Below are 20316 nucleotides of genomic sequence, written 5' to 3'. Positions count from 1 at the left end.
CAACGTAACGTTATATTAATTTTCAGCCCCTGAACTATCTATACGTATGTCTCACTGTTCAAATAGATTCAATTTTGTAATATTTATAAGAACATCAAAAGTGTTATGGTAGCTAAACATCTTGGTAGGATAAAAAATAAAAATTATGTTTCTAAAAAAAACCTGTGATCTGAACCACAGCGCCTGTCTAATCAAACACGCATAAAAAGAAAAAAAAAACATTAAAATCGGTCCAGTCGCTTGAGAGAAGTTTATTGACATACAAACATACAGAAGAATTATATTTATATAAGATTAAATAAAAATAACTTCATACAATAATTTAATAGAACTTCTAGTATCCATTTCATAATGGAGGCTATAAAATACGAAAAAAGTTCAGCGTATAATGATGACAGGCCAGTCGTTTTATGCACGAGTCTAATCAGAGAATCTCTACGGTTTGTAAATCATCTTTTTTTTTCTTAGTAATTCTGTTAACAGTTTCGTTGTTTTTTTAATTAGATTTTTTTATTATAGGTAACTTAATATTGTTTAAATTATTTTTTCTATTACGCTTTTATAAGCCTGGGTGACCGAGCTTCGTTTTAATAAAATACGAGTATGTTATTAAAATGATTTCTCATTTATATTATCTGTAGATAATATAAAATAATATAGAAAAACCTTACCTAAATACTATATTTAAATAATAATTTGAGCCAAATCGTTAATGACGTTTCTAAGATACACGAAAAGAATAATATAAATAAATACAAGAATTGCATTTAATATTTTAAGATATATTATAGTTTTAAGTTCAGTGTTACTAGTCATAAATATAATATTTTAAGTAGTCTTCTAACTCTGACACCACTGGAGCGGCACGGTAGAAAAGTCTCGATATTTGTTCCTGAACTTATTTATTATTTAAGATTAATCACCGTATGATTGAACTAATCTAATCAATTTGAAAAATAGAATATATTTTACTTAATAACATTGCTCAATTAATCAACGGTAGACGATCAATAAAAAGAAAGTGCCGACTCGATGAATAGTTTAAAGAATCTTAAAAAATATGCGTATAATAGTTTTCAATGAATAATAAATTAATATTTCTTAGGAATCTTTACGTAGATAATAAATTATTCAATAGTTGGCGCTATGGTCCGTGTAAGTAATAACATTTGCGTTTGCCGAGTTAACAATGGAGCGATGCTAATCAACCCATTTCACACTTCATTGCATTTAAATGACAAATATTGTCAAGTGATACGGATAGAATGCTGGATGAGAATTTTGAATATATTAACGTTGTATTATGCTTTCTTCCAAATATAACGTAACTTGTTCTAGACCTAGTCATGTGTCATCGTGAAGGGCAAAGACCACACTCTCTCAAGGAGAAGGTTTAGAGAGTTTATTAGTTATGATATACATTCTTCCACTGCGTGTTGTAGGATGCCTTGCTTCATTACTGGACACAAGATATAATGAAGATAATTTATTCTTTGCAATAATATAACCTACTAAAATTAAATCCCTATTATCCCTACTCCTAAACAGATTAGAGTAAAGTACCGCTTTAGGAAAAGATTTACGTGATTTTTTTTATAATACATATTTAAATTCCTGTTAAATAGCCAGTTCTGTTGCTAAAGATAATTTTAAATATTCAAAATTTTTGTATTAAATTAATAAACTCAAAAAAACTCAAACTCAAATTCCTTTATTCAACATAGAAGCATTACACTTACTCATTGATAGTCAAATTAAACACTACCACCGGTAATAAACAAAAAGCCGAATGATAAGTATATTTATCAAGCTTTCCCAACAATGTTATTGTTATAAACGTGACGACAATTTGCATTTTCTTATAATAATATTATCACGTGATATCACAAGGCTTTAGAATAGCGAATGCGTTTATTTTACGATCGAAGAACGGATTCCAACACGTTAGTTATAAGCGGTTATGCAAACGGGAAGACAACTGGTTCACATATCGATTGGCTAGTTCTGTATCTGTTTGATTAAACCGAGATATGCGTAAACGTTACGTAAATAGATTAAAAATTATCATATCATAATATTATAACGATTGCAAAGTTGACTAAATCTTTGACGTAACATTTATATAGTATTTTTAATACTTTACATTGCCGTAAGATCATAGACAATTGATTTTTTTTTTATAAAATATAATATTTAGTATTTTTTTTTTATTTAGAATTATAACGTTCGAAAATGGAACTTCTTTTTAGTTTGTTCAAATTATTGCCACTCATAAAAATGCATTACGTAACGAGATTTACATACCCTAGTAGACAATTACATACAAATAACTAAATTTTATCTCTTTATAATATTAGAAGAGATAATTATTCGATTGATAACTCAATGCGATCTTGTTGATTAAAAATGTATGTATATATAATTTTGAATATAAAATATAGTAATGTCTACAACTGGTTTGTTAATTAAAAATATTTCCTAATAAGTTCAAAAAAAGGTTCCAATTTAACTAAGTTTTTATATCTGTTAGTATCTAATAATAAATGTAATCGATATTTGTTAACGATGAAAAAAGTCACTTGCAATTAATTATCCGATTACCTAGAATTATGAATATGTACATATGAACGCATCACGCTATTGACTTAGAACCTTTTTTAATAGAGTATATAGCATGTTAATAACCGGGAAAATAATAAACCATCAAATTAAAATATTCAAATAATGTAAATATATCAGATATTTTATTAAATTTAATTCCGTATAAAGATGTAAATAATTTATCTTCAGTATCAAAGCGATGTTGCTATTTTTATAAAGACAATCGCGTTCTATAAATAACAAAACTTTTTTTATATATAACTGCAAACAAAGATCGTTGGAACTAGTTTTTCCACTGGCTCTGCTTTTATCTTACTTATAATACCAGTGGTGATGTGATCTTATCGATTCAAACATTTTAAATGGACAAGTCAAATCGATAAATATGTCATTTTAAAAGAAATATACTTAGATCAGTCGAATAAGAAATGGTGTTTTGGTATAAAAAAGTTTACAAAAAGTAATTTATTTTAATATTTGTTATACACAACAGTTTGCTTTTATTTTAATATTTTCCAACATTGTGATATATTTAGGCATTGCACATTGCAAATATAAAAAGAATATATGTTTAGAAAAAAGAAACAATTGTCATTTTTAATAAAAAAGTAGTTGTTCCTTTGGATTTTTAACTTTTCCAATAACCAACTTGAATTATAAGACGATGAACTTCAACAATATGTTATCTATTACATATGAATCGTTTTTAAAAAAACATATGATAATTTAGTCCGTTTTATCTTTATTTCGCACAAAATTCATATACAGCTGTCATATAAATAACAATTCTAATTTCTTTTAACAAACATAAATAAAACAGATATGCATATGTATATAACAGTATAGGATGTTCCAGTTTAAGCGTTTTGCGTGTTGAACGGTGTTTACACCGACAAAAAGGCTGTCATATTTGAGAATTTTATTACGAGTTAAAGCAAACACGATTATGATAATTGGATTATCATTTAAATTGTTAATTCCTGTTTTTAATATTTACAGAGCATGTGATGTCAAAGCCAATTTGAAATTACTTAGCAAAAACCGGCATTCAAGTCTTGTATGTGCTCGTTAATTCTACATTGCATATGTTTTTTGCGTCTGGCAACACATTAACGGTAATACCTCATTTGCATTTGAGAATCTTCAAAGCAAAACTCAAGTTTACTTCTTAGTCTTTATTTTATATACAATTGTTAGTATACATGCAAATAATATCCGTGCTAATATTTGCATGACACTTCATAAACCAGACTTGACATTTTTTTTCCAGAAAAGTCGACAACTCAGATTGTCTCTCATACGAGTATTTATCTGTAATACATGACAATCAAAAATTTTATGCAAGTGTATTTCAAGTGTACCTTATCGAAATTAAATAGCACTTTAAATTGATTTATCACATTTTATGCTTCGTTTTTAAACGACATTAAAGAGTTTGGAATACAAGTGGTTCTATTTCTCAGGGTATCTGTCCAGTACGACTTGGTAGAATTTAATACAGCAAGTCCAGGTTTAATTAATTATATACCAGTATGCCAATATTTGACAATATCATACCCGTGAAAGATTAAAATACAAGCATTATAATATAATCACCAGGCCATTTCGGTTCTGTTAAAAGAATTCAACTATGCCAATTAGCTTCGAACCGTAAGTTCTTAAGAGTGAGTTCTACTGTCAATATTCCTGATCACTTATATTTTGCAATGAAACAAAACAATAAATAAATATTGTTTACAAAAACCAAAGTGGTTAAATGAATTAATTATTATTTTTAAAATGTTTTCACGCATACCTTGTCGTTCCACATCACACAATTTCTTCCACTTTAAGCTAGTAATTGTAACTCGTATGTCTGACTAGTTTATATCTAATAAGGTAAAAAATATACCATATGACCACGCCTTTACGCTGTCATAGGCTATAATAAGATAAAGTGTTGTACACACAAGTGCAAGGATGTTACTCAAATAGTTTATCTTTTTTTAAATAATTGAGTATTTAAATAAAGTGTTGAATTTCGTAACAGAGAGTCAAGTAAGCCAATTAACGATGAAACTATAAGCTAGAAGTAGCATGCTATTTTACATGACGAGTTTCTCACGTGTATCGGTAAGATCAAAAGAACATTTGCCACTAAGGAAATTATTTTCTTAATGGCTTCTGAGTGTTTCTCAGATTTCTTGAAAGGATTATTTTGCCAATGTAACTGTGATGTGTGAATTTATCAATTTTACGGAGTGATAAGAATGAAAAGTTACTGAGAGCTACCAAATATAGCAAAATCGATTACATTATTTCTTGGTGGTAGGGCTTTGTGCTAGCCCGTCTGGGTAGGTACCACCCACTCATCAGATCTTCTACCGCTAAACAGCAGTACCTATTGTGTTCCGGTTTGAGGGGTGAGTGAGCCAGTGTAACTACAGGCACAAGGGACATAACATCTTAGTTCCCAAGGTTGGTGGCGCATTGGCGGTGTGAGAAATGGTTAATATTTCTGATAGCGCGATTGTCTATGGGCGGTGGTGACCACTTAACATCAAGTGGCCTATTTGCTCATCCGCCTACCTATATCATAAAAAAAATACATTTTGAAAAATAAAATAAGGATCTTTCTATATCTTATTTATCAAATAAAATAATTTTATTTTCTTGATATTGTGCCTTGAAATTAGCTTACATTTTTGATTCACCGTATACGACAATTCCCGATGTTCAAATAATGATTGTTAGATGTAAAAGACGAACTACTGAGATTCTTGTCTGTAGAGCTATTCTGTAAGTATAAATTCTAAGTTTACCGCAGAAAAAGATCGTGGTATGTCAGATGGAGATATGCGACATTCACTCTAATATACATGACAGTTAAAGATAAAAGGATCGAATATCCTATCACCTTAAATCAGTTTCAAGAGTGAGATACGAAGTGAGTTATTACATTACGAGTAAGTTTACCGTTCTTCGCGGCAGAATCTTGTTAAATGATGTTACCAAAGTATTATTGATATATTATAGATGTGATAAAAGGTGATTTTACTTTAATTTTTAGCTGTTCAGAAAGTATTAAAAAGTCATAGACTTAACGTGTATATATTTAAGTGGATTTTTTCTCATTAGCACCTTTAAAATGAATATTCAACTGATTTCATAAAAGCTGTTTTTAAAAGATAACATGAAGGCCGAGAAAGAAAGACAGAGATTAGAGGTATCATCAGAAACCACTATTCAATTAATGAAATTCTTAATATTGTTTTAGTTATTTGATTATGTATTTCATTTGAGAATAAGAATAACTTTAGAGATTTTTTCCGGTTTTTCTTGATAGAAAATCTACATTCCTAACCGGTGGTAGATTTATTTACAACGAATTAAGCTTGTTACATGAATCTGCAAAAGTTATTATATTATAATATATATGTTATGAGTTATTGAATTTGGTATTTTACCATTTGGTAACGTAAAAATTGAATATAAATATAAACCTATTCCGATTAACGACCAAATTATTAATTGACATTTTAGTAATGTATTCATATCCTTAGATATTTATATGCGTCTGTGAAAATTATGAACGCGATGTGACTTTGTAATTGTGAAGATAATAGCCCCGGGTATTTTCCGAACATTTTTAAAGGCGGCGTCTCCAACTTTGGTACTCTTTTATTATTAAAATAACCCTCGTTACAATGTTGGTTTTGGATACAAAACTAAAAGAAATAGCATTCTACAAATATCTGTTTGAACAGGAGATAATAATATTCTTTTCATTGTATTTCCAATTTATTTACATCTTGTTATGCTGACTCGTTGGTTTCGTGATAGGGCCACAGATTTCGAGGTTCTGGTTTCGAATCCCAAATTAGGCCAATAAAAAAATATTGGGCGTTTTTTGTCGAAAAATTCTCAGTAATAGCCTGGAGTCTGAAAGTTGGAAGTGTGAACTTCCATACCCCGGATAGCACGTAAAGCCGATGGTCTTGCGACTGTCGTGTCGGATTTCCTTTCCATCAGATTATAAGAGAGAGGAAATAGACAGTGTACCTGATTTTGTGCACACATTTGTGCACTGTAGTATGTCCTGTGTAGTGGCTGGTTTTCCTTGAGATTGGTGGTGTGACCGAAATCGATCAGGTTGCACATGTTGATAGTAGAGTCACAAATTATAAAATTTCCCGGTTATGCTTTTCTGAATACTTGACTTGTCTTCAGACTACGGTTTTCTTTATCATGGAGCTGCAATATATTGGTTGATATATCTATCAAGAGGTAGATTTTCAATTGCATAGCCAATAGGCTGCTTTGTAATTCTTATAAAGTATTATAAACCGAGGAATACAAAAGTTATGCTAAGATTTATTAGAATTACATATAAGTAAATCTTTTACTTCGAACTTTCCTAAAAATAATTAAAAACTTTCTTGCATTCTTTTTTTTTCAATACGTGTGAAATTATGATGTGATCGCTTTCGAGTTACACTGAACCCAATGCAATGATAATCATCATCAGTACAGTATTATATTCGCCCCCCACTTTAAATTACTATCCAAAGAAATATAATCTAATTAGTTTTATTTTTTGCTGTCTTTTTTCTTACGTTATATAAACTAATCTTGTATGCACGAGAGTCACACAATATTAATGAATGCCGATTATTAAACGTAGAGGGGAGTGGAGGGGCGCGGCTTCGTTAGTGAATAGATCTATACACATATTTTACAAACGAGTGCTACGTTGACTTATGATTACGGTAACCATATATCTAGATAAGAGCAGAATTGTCCTGGCTTAAACAGCGTCAAATTCACTGTGCATCGAACAGTTTTCGTATACTTAAAATATTTAATTTTTTTTAAAAGAAACGTCTAATTTTAACATTTGTCTGTCGTGGATTTTTAATATATTTCATAGTTCTAGTATGCCTTTATAGTCAGGAGATTTATTAAACCAGCCTTAATCGTAATACGTCAGTGTCACATTCCACAATTTACTTTATAATATAGTTATATTTCTTGTTTGATTCCTACCAATTACTTCTTGACGCGTCGCGCGTGGATCGATATATGAAATTAGAATTTATAATTCTTTAATGGACCAGGAATTCAATATCCATACATTTTGTGTCATCAATTTAATGTTTATCTTTAATGCAATATATTTTAAACCATTATTAAGGGACGTTAAGATCTCGTCGATAATAGGCTTAGACATGTTACTTTATATGTACAATTTAGTTTACTTAGATTATTAAAATTGAAAGCTCATAGAAGTAAAGGGGAACATGTGCAATGTTGAATTACAACGTCTTTTTTGTAACATATTTTGGCCAATGATGATAAGTGGTCGTCACTACACATTTTCGCCTAAAAATATTTTAATCCTTCCTTACCAAGCGCTACCAGCCTTGGGAACTCAGATGCTATGTCCCTTGCTCCTGTAGTTACATTAAAGATTGCTAAAGTAATAATAATATAAGATAAACCTATTGGTTACTACTCGTTACATATCTCAAAATCTTAGTTTTATGTTTTTAATTTCTGTTTAAGATTATCTTTAAATTATACGTTTAAGTTTTTCCTTGAACGCAGGAAGGAGATGTGGTTTTTAAGGTAGATGTTAAGAAAATACAATGGCCAGTACAAATTTCTGACATTGAAATTATAATTATGTTTATAAACGGCTAAAGTATCTTATATACACTATATGTACTATATGTATGTATGTGTACTTTATGTATCTTTGTCGCTAGTATGATTTACTCATTTGTGAAAATCTTAAACAAAATAAGACAAAATTTATATTAAAATACACGAAAAAGTATATACTATTAAATGTATAAATATTACGAACGATCAAAATATAAGCTAGCCAAAAATGACTATGTGGTTCATTAATATACAATGAAAGTACAACCTCCTAATAGACCTTGTCTTGTGGAGATCTGCAGTAAGTTCTATCTTGGAACGAATATCCAAAGCTGCGCTAACAGGTTCCCACCAAATTTATCAAGTGGGGAGGGCTACACGAGCAGTAAAAGCGAGCGTTGATGTGCATTGCAAAGGGGACCTCCTTGATCCCACACCTAGGTCGTAAGTCCTGGGCACTGCTCGGAGTTTTCCTCTCTATCATACGATGGACCCGGCACCAGCATGGTGAATCCGTATAACACTGAGAAGTTTCGTCACTTTCGGTTAAGATTCACCCTGTCTTGACCTGTAAAATAATCCAAACAGAAAATTTCACTGTACCAGCGCTGCTGCCACGATAATAACGAATTTTAAAAGACACATTCTGAGTTTATTAATTAAGCAATAGTAAGCAAAAACGTATGACTGGGGCATGCCTTCGCCCCGCGAGTGAAACGGAGTGTTAATAAAAACAACCAAACTGTATCGTGAGAAGTACTTTCGCCCACCCTATCCACCGGATACATCAGTCAGATGCTGAGAACCATTTTTCATGGACCGGTTACTATTTTTAACACTACAAATTATAGCTGTTTAAGAGTATGATTAATGAATCTTATTTAATTTTAATAACTTCCTTTAACTTTACAAATTGATTATACACTCGATGTTCAGTCGATCAAAGAAAGCTCACTCTCCACCGAATGCTCAGTGCTCAATATCCGATCTTATCTCACACATACTACTAAACGAGCTGTACATGAGTACCCATATTATTGTTTTTGTAATTCCGTCTTCGCTAATATTATTTGTCGAGGAATGGTTGATATGTTTAGCGAAGAGTATCGTGCCCATCACCATCGAACGGATGCGTCGAAATTACGTCGGCGACGTGTTACGAAACCTGTCGAGCATTCCTAGACAAATAGTCTAAGTGAAACCGGTATAGCTAATAATAATATGAGGGGTGCGTTTTTTTTTAGTAATTTCACAGCAGTGTGATTCTTGACTATACATACTCTGTGGTTTTTCCATAACTACGTAAATTATATAATTTCATATCGTGTCAAGATATAAGTAACATTGATTCTAAGTTTAATTCAAACCTATCCAATTGTTTCGAATATAATAAATCCATTGAAATTATTTAAACAAAATATTTTTGGCTCACTGTTTTATTAATCTGTATTTTTATTTCATTTTTTTTTATAATTTCATCACATTTCTATGGTTCTTAAAAAGATTTTTATCGATATTATATATTTATCTTGTATCTCATCATCATGATAGGTCGTGGGTTATTTGACATGATACGTTCTCATGGAAGGGTATTCCCACATTTTTCTGACATTAAATATCTCATTATGCTAATCTTAATCTAGGTCTTACCACGTAACCGTCAATTACGTATCCACAGAATTCATTTAAAATTAGATCTTGTAATCAAGAACGTACTTTTTTTTAAAGGCAGTTGGGTAAATGTTTATCATAAGTGATCACTTCCACCAATAGACAGGCAGTTTGAAACCATTTCGCACACTATAAATGTACCGCCAGCCATGAGTTCATGTTCCGTCAGAGACATTATAATAATCCCATGAGCCTGTAATTAAATTACATAAGTGATTATTAGCTGATACCTACCCTGATAGATAGACTTGCACAAATCCCTACCACATGTTTCTTTTCTTTCTTTCTTTTCACAAATTTCTTATTTGAATGAGAACCTCCCTTTTTTCTCAGTCAAATTCGAAGTTGAGTAAATTACTCAGCCATAATATTAGTCGAAATAAAAGTTTTATGTAATAAATACTCTTTCTACGTAATCATTATGATGTGTATTCATTGCTCTTTTATTTATTTGTTTAAAAAAAATATAGCTCGTAAAATTATGTCCAGTGAGAGACGGCATTGGCTCCGACTACACAATTTTACGTAATGCCTGAAGGCTCTCGTGAACCTTAGGCAAATCAGAAATACATGACGGTGGCACTATAACTATAGACAATATACAAATAAATTACACACAGAAACATAATATCATTTTCATGAATTTGCTATATCCTATACCATTCTTTAAATATAAATTTGTAATGTATGAACTCGTTAAACCAAAGTAAATGTATTGAAACTAGAGAGGTCACCTGGTCGATCACCAAGTCAGCTCAATGGTATATGTTCTTGTTATCTGAATCGTCGGTTAAAATTGTTTTTATTTAGATATTTTGTTTACATATTGAATTGTTCGATACGCAATGAAGCTAATACAAAGCATGTATTTTGTGATTGAAAATAAATATTTTTTTCACATATTTTTTTTAAATCAGTAGTTAAATCGGAGAAATAACTTTTTAAATTAAATAATTTAGTTGCATTTAATTGCACTGCATATTCTATATATATTTAATTAGTGTAATTTGATACATCATATAAAGATTATACTAAAATAACATATTTAACATTGAAACAACAAGCAACAATTGAAAAAAGATCTGTACTACTGTAGTTAAAATTTAGGATGTAAAACTCAGATCTTTGTATGAAAACAATAGAAAAAAAAACACACACGAATCTCTATTCCTACACTCGGATGTAGACCGCACAGAGTGTAATAATTCTAGACTACTAGCCTCATTTTAATGCTACCTTACAGCATCGGATACGCATCAAGTGTTGTCAGTAATTGCGGTTCGCTGCCAATTTACTGATATTAGGACTTTTTATATAATTAACTTTCGATTCTAAGGCTTTCTCGGATACCTAGATTGTGTATTTTCGTTGGAGAAAATAATCTACAATTACTTAAAAAAAAAAAAAAACACTTTGACAGGCAATAGACGTGAAATTTAATCTAATTCGATTACCGACGATACAAATAACATAAATGAATGCTAAAAAACGATAAACTAAACGAAAGTTGAAGTGACGAATTGCATTATTTTAGATTATTTATCGTTTTAGTTTTACTACTAAGAAAATAGCTAAGTGACCGCGACATCAATTTGGTGACTGTCGGAAACGAAATGAAACATATCGTAGACAATGCAATAGATGAGACAAAAATATGATGACGTATTTATTATTCTATCTTTCTGAAAAAAAGAAACTGTCATGGCGGAACAATACGTGTCTCAAAGTATTTGTTAATTAAGAATAAAAAGCTTCAAGAATATTGAGTATATTTTTATTCAACATCCTTCTGCAACAATGTTTGAAAAGTATCGTCTCTTTATTTTTTTCCTTTTAATACTGAAAGCATAGTAATTAGTCTTAGTTATTAAGTAGTATGAGATTAAAATCCGAATGATATGTCAAAATATTTTCTTTAAACTTCTTTTTTAATAAAAGTATATTCAAGCCTCTTCCCGTCTTAATCATTCTATCATTACGTATGTAAGTTCTGCTATCTAACGACATATTGTAGAAATAACACGATTGTAAGCTTTCATCCTCCTCCATCTCAAAATGAATTGGTTCGTGTTTTAACGGCTGTAGTTAAGTGTTGTTATCTGTTTCAGATTGGGCGATAAACTTGGAAGTGGTGAAGGATAGAAGCGTGAGTACTTTACCTACATACAAAATACTTAGAGGAAGCGCAGACTAGTGACTTAAAATGAAATTACCTTAAATTGTGAAATGACGTATGATGCATAAAAACAATTTAATAAAAAATTAATTATCGATAAGAATATTTAAGATATATTTTTTTAATTTTCTTTAATCGATGTCAAAGGCCCAATGAGAATTACCTGTCAACAATGGCTGTACAACCAATGGAGACAACCATAGAAAGTGTAGCTTAGTGATAAAAAAGTTAGCAAATAAAAGATAAATAAAATACATACCATGAAATTAAAGAAAAAAAAATTTAGAACTACGACTTTTGCTTTTTTTATGGAATCTCTATTTCCTTTGAACACGTAATCTAAATTAGTTTAACATATATAGAATGACTGTTTTTTACTATTTTTATTACGTTCTACTTTTAATAATAATAATTTTATAAGTAACTAATTATATTACCTTTATGTGGTAGTGCCACACTGCATACCTTCGGGTCGCATACGAATAGGCCGGCACGCCCGGGGAAGTACCACTCTCTCACTTAAAATCGGCGTAAAGTGGTAGCTATGCTACCGCGTTTCGTCTGGTATGTGAGAGTCCCGGAGGCCCTATCCCCCCCAAACATGATGGTTGTGCAGAATTTGGTTACATTACCCCAGGAGGGTACCATCAGCGACTGCGGTGGAGAATCCCTCTCTGGGCATCCATGCTCAGGATGTACACCACCTGAGCAGGAATGCCCAGGCTGCCCTCCGAATTCTGGGGGGGGGGGATTTTGCGCTCGCCACTGTTCGGGGCAAGCGGAGCAGGCGTCATAAGGCAACCTCTACCACCCACACTGTGGACTTATGCAACATAAGGGAGCTCAACTCCAACTTAAACACCGTTCACTGTCACCTTGAGACGGCGAAGCCGGCCTTGTTCTTTCTTACCGAGACCCAGATATCCTCTCCTGCCGATACAACTTTATTTTCTTACCCCGGGTACAAATTGGAACATTCCTTTGTAAATCCACAACAGCGCGATTTTTAAGACATTTTCTGCCTCGCACAACTACTCTGTGGAACCGGCTTTCGCCGGCGGTTTTTCCGAACCGATACGACTTGGGAACCTTCAAGAAAAGAGCGTACTCCTTCCTGAAAGGCCGGCAACGCACCTGCAAGGCCCCCGGTGTTGCAGATGTCCATGGCCGGTGGTAGTCACTTTCCATCAGGTGAGCCGCCTGCTCGTTTGCCACCTCTAACATAAAAAAAAAAAAACATTAAATGTTGGAATGAACAAGATTACATCTCTTAAATTCCCACGACACGATCGTTTTTACTACGCTTGTTCTGTCTAGAGTCTGTGTAGACTTAAAGTAGATAAGTCTGTTACTAATGTCTAAGGCAGCTCCTTTCCCATGTATCGTGATGCACTTTACCTACATACGGCGAAACAAAATTACAGACAAGATCAGATGCTGTAAGTTTGTGAAAAGTTATAGCGATTCATGGAATGTAAATTTCGTGTGAATTGTCTTTAGTTGGCTTAGTTATGTCAAATTGATCGTTCAATCGGTTTTATAAATTAAATAAAATTTACATTATATTCAATTATTGAAAGGACTTTAAATTCAGATGAAAAAATATCTATGTATAATGTACGTAAATAAATTTATTTGAAAATTATATCAAATAAACCAATCTATTACATTATTCACTAAGAAGTTTGCAATTAAATATTTATTTTAAAGACATTATCCTGTTTTAAGTAATAAAAAACATCTCATTCGAAGCGCTTTAATTTATTAATTAGTTAATGCATTGATTGACGCGATACTATGAATAAGTTAATTTTCCTCACAGTGGCGACCGATATAACTGAATTGGATACTTTCAGTAAGTTTTTTCTACTTTAATTCAAAACTTTTTCTGTTCTATTTTCATAACAACATTTTACCATACATTTTTGTTCTATATTTTCCTTATTCTATACTGAAACATTATTTATATGAGAAATTGTAAGTAAAATTTTTGTTTTTTAGAGAACATTTTTCACTTAGACTTTTTATAACAGTTTAAATAATTAGAATAAGAATACGTTTATAATTTTGAACTGACCTGTTAGTGATTCTTTGTATGTCATATTTAACTAACCGAATGTGATATTTATTGCTTAGTAAACGATAAAATATCAATTAACCTATGTCACTTTTATGACTGATGTTTACAGTTTTCAAGATTCTTAATAGTAATAAATAATATAATTACTGACAATAGTGATTGAATAAAATTAAAATAAGTATTGCATTGCTATACATATTTATTTATTATATTAATAAGGCATATTATAACAAAATAATAATCCAATCTCCGTGGACGGGTTTTACATATTTTCGATAGTTTTGATATCGGTTATTTTTATCGTGCCTGAGTTTTTCTATGTGTGTGTATTTAAACTTTATTTATTTTATCGAGCGATATAGCCTCAATTAAAAACGCATGTAAGGAATACAAGAATTATTAAAAGTAGTAAAATTGATTATGTCTAAATCTGAATGTCCTGATTAGGTATTAGGTAGACTTTTGGCCTAGTATTTGACAGTACGTCAGAACTCTACGTAAGATCTTAATCTATACCAAATGACATAATAATCAGTACAAAGTGTCAATAGTAACTAAACAAGAATTAAAAATTCAATGCTGATAGTTATACATATCTTAATTGGACTCTAATATTGTGAAAAATTGCTTATATCTAATAAATTAATTATTCCTTTCTTTTTTCTTTATTTCAGCGTTATGTTGTCATATGTACGTATTGTAATTAACATTAGAAATTGATTAAGTAGTTCGAAGATGCGAAATCAAAGTTATTATTCCGGATGTATCTAACGCGAGTTGTAATTATGTGAAAGTTTAATATCAATTAATTTTTTAATTATTTCAATTTAATTAAAGAAAAGTATTGATCACTTCCGTAGATATAGAATTTTGTTTATCAAACTGTCACATCTGAATGTAAAATATTTTTTATAAGCATTTATGTGAGTTCATCTGTTATCATATTTGGGTCTTGATTGAAACCAACCATTCGACCATAAGCATAATATCCATTAAGCTAAAATTTTGGAAATACTTTTAAATACAATGACAATATAAGCTAAAACGCTAAATATACTAACTTTAACAAAGCTTTTTTCAATTAAATAGCCAGTAAAATAGAAGCTTAGCTCTATATTTAAACTATAAATCATAGTTAATTTGAAACAAACAACAGTTCCAGAAATAACATGTATTTTGGAAAGACCAAACTAATGGGTATTCTAATTGTCTTCCTTTTGCTCATTGGCTCTGGTACTTTACAAAGAACAAACAAAACTTTCAATATGGTGTCAATCAATATCTTACATTTTATTGCACAACAAAATAAGTAACTGATACCATAAGATTAACCAAAAAAAAAACAATTATCAAATGGTGCGCAAACGGTTATATCCCTTATAGCGATCTCTCACACAAAAAAGTTTTGTAAAAGAACAGGTGACTACAAATATTAGAGAATTTATTTTAACTAGTTTTAGTATTTTATATCCTTTGATGATACTGATTCATTAACCTTCAAACAAGAACATTACAAATAATAACTGCTTGGTACCAAAAAGTCTTAGAAACGGCAGACATATAAGACGTGCTTGTTTCTCCGGCTGTACCTCTCTTCCACATCTCCGCGTTCCGTGCCACGGAACATATCTAATTGCATTAATTTGACAGGTTGCGTGTCAAATCATTCACAGTTGAGATAAAATAGGAAAACCACAATAGAAAGTAAACGTATATACATATGAAGTGGTAATAACAGTTTTATACGTAATTCGTGCATCAATCATTCGACTGATGTTTATGAAGTGTGTGAAATAACTATCGAATTTATATAATAAGTTAATTATGATGCTATTATGGACATTTTATATGAACGATTTTGTAAGTGCCTTTACTTTGATAGATGGAGATGATTGAGCTATTAGGTTTTGATTGTAAAGGTCGATAGGTTCATAATGTAAATTACGACGAAATCCTGAAGGCATGGAATAAATAAAGCTTATATTTTTAGGTACCAAGTATTGAATTGCCAATAGTCTTCAAATTTTTTTAAGTGTACAGTCAATGTGCCTTTTAGCTCATGAAGATAAACAATTATGGCGATATATTATTTTTTGGAATCTGATTAATTTTTTTTTGATGAATATTTAATAATAATTTTTATTTTTTATTTTACGTGACAATAACTATTTATTTAGCTTATACAAAAAGTTTTAGTAAAAGACTCAATTCCATTTGTAAATGCATTGCTGAAATTGTCATAACGACATTGAGTAACGTCGATGATGTTTTATCTACATGATCAAGATAATATCTGAATTTGTAACGTTAGTTTATTAATATTGACGATAAAATGTCATACCACGACATACCCAAGTATGGTGGTTAATAGTCTTTGTAGAAGAATTGTTTAAAAATTGCAATTTACAGTAGAATTGTCAAGTTGGACGTTGTTCATATCTGAATGCGTCTAAACTCTTGATTTATTGATTTTAATTTATTGATTCATTAATCATTCAACCGATCATCGATTTCGACCACAGCAAATGTTATTCGCAAAGGCTAGCCAACTGTGTGGCACATTTTATATCGCAAAAGTGCGTGCGCTATTCCCTCTCTGTCTCTTAAAATTCAGTAGGACTTCAAATCCAATACATTTTTAATGACCTTACATGGGGATTGATCTTAGGCTCTCGGGTTCTGCAGTCTTATAAAATAACCACTAGACCAACGAGACAATCAATGAAGTTATATAAATTGCATATGTTAATGTATTTTTAAAAATACGTTTTATTAAAACAACATTCAACAATATGCAACATGTACAGCCTGTGAATTTCACACTGCAGGGCTAAGGCCTCCTCTTTATTTGAAGAGAAGGAGTATATTCCACCGCGCTGCTCCAATGCGGGTTGGTGTGGCACAATTTCGTTGAAATTAGACACATGTAAGTTTCCTCACGATGATTTCCTTCACCACCGAGCACGAAATGAATTATAAACACAAATTAATTGGGTTTGAACCCACAATCATCGGTTATGATGTACGTGTTCTCACCACTAGGCCATCTCGGCTCTCTTGCGTTTATTAAAACGCAATTAGATTATGTTGTATCTTAGTAGCACTGGTTATAACAACAAATGTATTCTACACAAGTGAAGGTAGAGCCAGGTTGTTTTTTAATACTCTACGAAACAGGAATATATTAATAATTATCTCATACTTAGATGTACCGCATATCAGAAACATGCTAAGTTGTTAACATGAAAACAAGTTATTTTATAATGAACTAATTAGCTATGCAGTTACTTAAATTAAGATATTTCACTAAGATAATATTTTATACGTTTTGTAACGTCCCTGTATGATGGCTTCTGTTTTTTATATTATGAATGGCTTTATTTTTTAAAGGTGAAAAAGATAAATCAAGCTAAGTTATTTTTAAGATATTTAAATTAACAATGTATAAATATAGTTTAGTGGATACAATACAAGTTCATATGTACAGAATACGGGTTGATTTGGAATCCATGCGATTCTTTTTTCTTCACTTTTCATTTCAATATACATATACTTACAAATTAAGCGCATTTATTTCGTCTTCAAGGAAAACGTTGTGAAAAATCAAGTATGTATAAGAAATTCTGTCACATAGTAAACACTTGATATACACCCACCCGCATTGTAACAGCGTAGTGGAACAAGCTCTAAACCTTCTCCTCAATGGGAAAAAAATGCTCGGAAAGTGGGTATGAACTCATTGAAAATCATAATATAAATTTTAATAAATAGCGCGAGCGAATAAATAATCATTCCGTATTTTTTTCACCCTAAGGGGTGGTATTTTGTTTCACAATTTAAATGGAACCAATCGAGAACTTTACCCTGCCAAACGAAAAAAAAGGAAATCAGTTCATTAAATACACAAACATAAAAAAAATACAACCGAATCGATAACTTCTTTTCTTAAGTCGGTTAAAAAGGCTTTATTTTATCTCGATACTAAAACAATCTATTCTTTAACTGAACATTAACAGTTCAGTCTCATTTTTTTCTCATATTTATAACAGAAATAAAAAAAAAGTTTTTATATTTTTTTACACCGTCCGGCGCTAACATGTGCTTAATAACAATTTAAACATTATAATTATGATTGATGAACAGTGAAATAGTTATTTTCATGAAACAATAACTGATTGCGTGATCGTTTAGTTGAATATATTTTAAGGTACTTAAAAGCCAGCAATCAATAACACTTCGCTAGAGTCTGAATAAATTAAACTCGGTTATTATCTATCGTATATCATATTTCGTGTTGCTTAATGTGAGTTTACAGTTGAATAAGCATTGTTGCAATGATGTAGGGAATTTTTAGTGTGTAATAATTACCACTTATGGCGCATGCAGTATTACTAAGAGGAGTATTTAACTATGGTATTCATTACTTCGTTTTACCTTCGTGGTATTCAAAATAGATTTCTAAATTTTAACAGTCATGAGTTACACCTGATTTTTAATTAGCAAATCCCGGTAATATCCTCATGCATTGCAAAGATTTGTAAAACACATCATGGATGATTATTCTACTATGCTAAGTAGTTATCTGAAGACATACAGGTCTGGTTTGTGCAAATATAATCCTTTCATATTTACGTAACAACTACTCCAAGCAAATTTAAAAGTATTTTTGCAAAATTCTATAATGGTGATTTCAAAAATAATCGAACTCAAAATTCCGTGAATAAGCTTGAATTCATCGCTACTTAAAATCTATGTCTAATACTTCTATGTAACTTATTCCATGTAAATAAAAAACGACATAATCTACTTTAAATATGATTTAATCATTTTTATTATTATTTCGTAAACGACCGTAAACAGTTGTTTGTATTAATTGTAGTTGTGTAAGGTATGCAAATTAAATGATACATTTCTAACTGTTGCCGACTCTCAAGCGTCAGTTATCTGATCTTCTCATGACTATAGCGGTGTCAAAATTAACCGAATTAAGTAGGGATACGTTTAAACGCGTTTGTTGTTAAAAATTTTAATTGAATGTAAAAAATGTTCTTTTGTTAAGATTTTAATGGTAATTGGCGAGATTTCATGCTTTTATGTTTAATTTTTATAATTATAGTACTTTAACATTACGCTGACGTTTACATTATTATTGCGAATCATTTACTATTATTTATTAGATATGTATGTCTGTATGTGTTAGTTAAATAATTTAATTTAAGCCGATGACTAACGTATGTAAGTAATTTTTGAGCAAGAACTTGTTTTTGTTAATTTTATAAATAAATTTGATAAAATATTTTTTTAAATATATACAATATTTTTAATAATACATTTAGTTCGTTTAGAATATATATATTCAAGTGTTACGCTCATCAGTTTTCATCGTAACTATTATGCTGATTTTCGAGAAAACATAACACAAGAACAATTTTAGTTTTAATGTTATATCTGTCAGTAAATTCCAAAACAAAAGATACATTGACCCTATAATACAAGATTCATAATTTGGACTGTAAACGAAATAACTAATTATATATTTATGTATTTATTTATTTAAACATTTTTCAAAAATGACGTACTGCAATATGACAATCCTTTTTATTGTCATTTCATTCTATATTTTAAATTTAAGAATTTAAAATATAAATATAGGTCTGTGTAAGCACAGGATTTTAAAAAAAAGCTTTTACAAAGTCTCTCACTCATTAACAGAAACCTAATTACCGATTTTAATATATCCAACATCAGATATGAAGAATTTCAGACAAACTTCCATCCTCTATTTAACCCCATTTAGAGATTAATTATGAGAAACCTCTCTTAGTTCACACCTACGTTTCAGAACGAATACTCGTGAAGAATTTTATCACGTATGACCCATTGTTTTAGGCTGTTTGTTGTATTTCAATCAGTCATTTTAAAATTGTATTACGTAATTTAATCGCAGTGTTGTTAAACAGGATGTAGCATCTAAACTTCTAAATCTCTAACATTATTAGCGCATCGAAGTTTCGAGAAAGGGTTTATATTTTTGATATTGGCAATGTATTCCGACGAAAAATCTGGTGCAACATACATAGAAGACGTTTTATAAAATGATACCCACCCACTTGACATTCAGTGTCAAATTAAAAAAAAAAAAAAA

The 20316-nt window shown here is 30.6% G+C and overlaps 2 protein-coding genes across 3 annotated transcripts in view; both read left to right on the top strand.

The window, feature by feature from the left end:
• LOC113394195 (uncharacterized) overlaps positions 1-20316 on the top strand; it is a 104756-nt gene that overhangs the window by 21663 nt on the left and 62777 nt on the right. Inside the window, exon 2 of one of the 2 annotated variants that reach the window (XM_026631421.2) lies at positions 12024-12061. The exons of the other annotated variant lie outside the window; for it this stretch is intronic. The gene's annotated coding sequence lies outside the window, so the exon portion shown is untranslated. The remainder of the gene's footprint in view (positions 1-12023; positions 12062-20316) is intronic. 2 annotated transcript variants of the gene reach the window in all.
• Positions 1-20316, top strand: part of LOC113394189 (mitochondrial glycine transporter-like) — a 132727-nt gene that overhangs the window by 54229 nt on the left and 58182 nt on the right. The window lies entirely within an intron of this gene.

This window comes from Vanessa tameamea, chromosome 9 (assembly GCF_037043105.1).
Source record: "Vanessa tameamea isolate UH-Manoa-2023 chromosome 9, ilVanTame1 primary haplotype, whole genome shotgun sequence".
Lineage (NCBI taxonomy): Eukaryota > Metazoa > Arthropoda > Insecta > Lepidoptera > Nymphalidae > Vanessa > Vanessa tameamea.
This window is presented reverse-complemented; position numbering and strand designations above follow the sequence as displayed.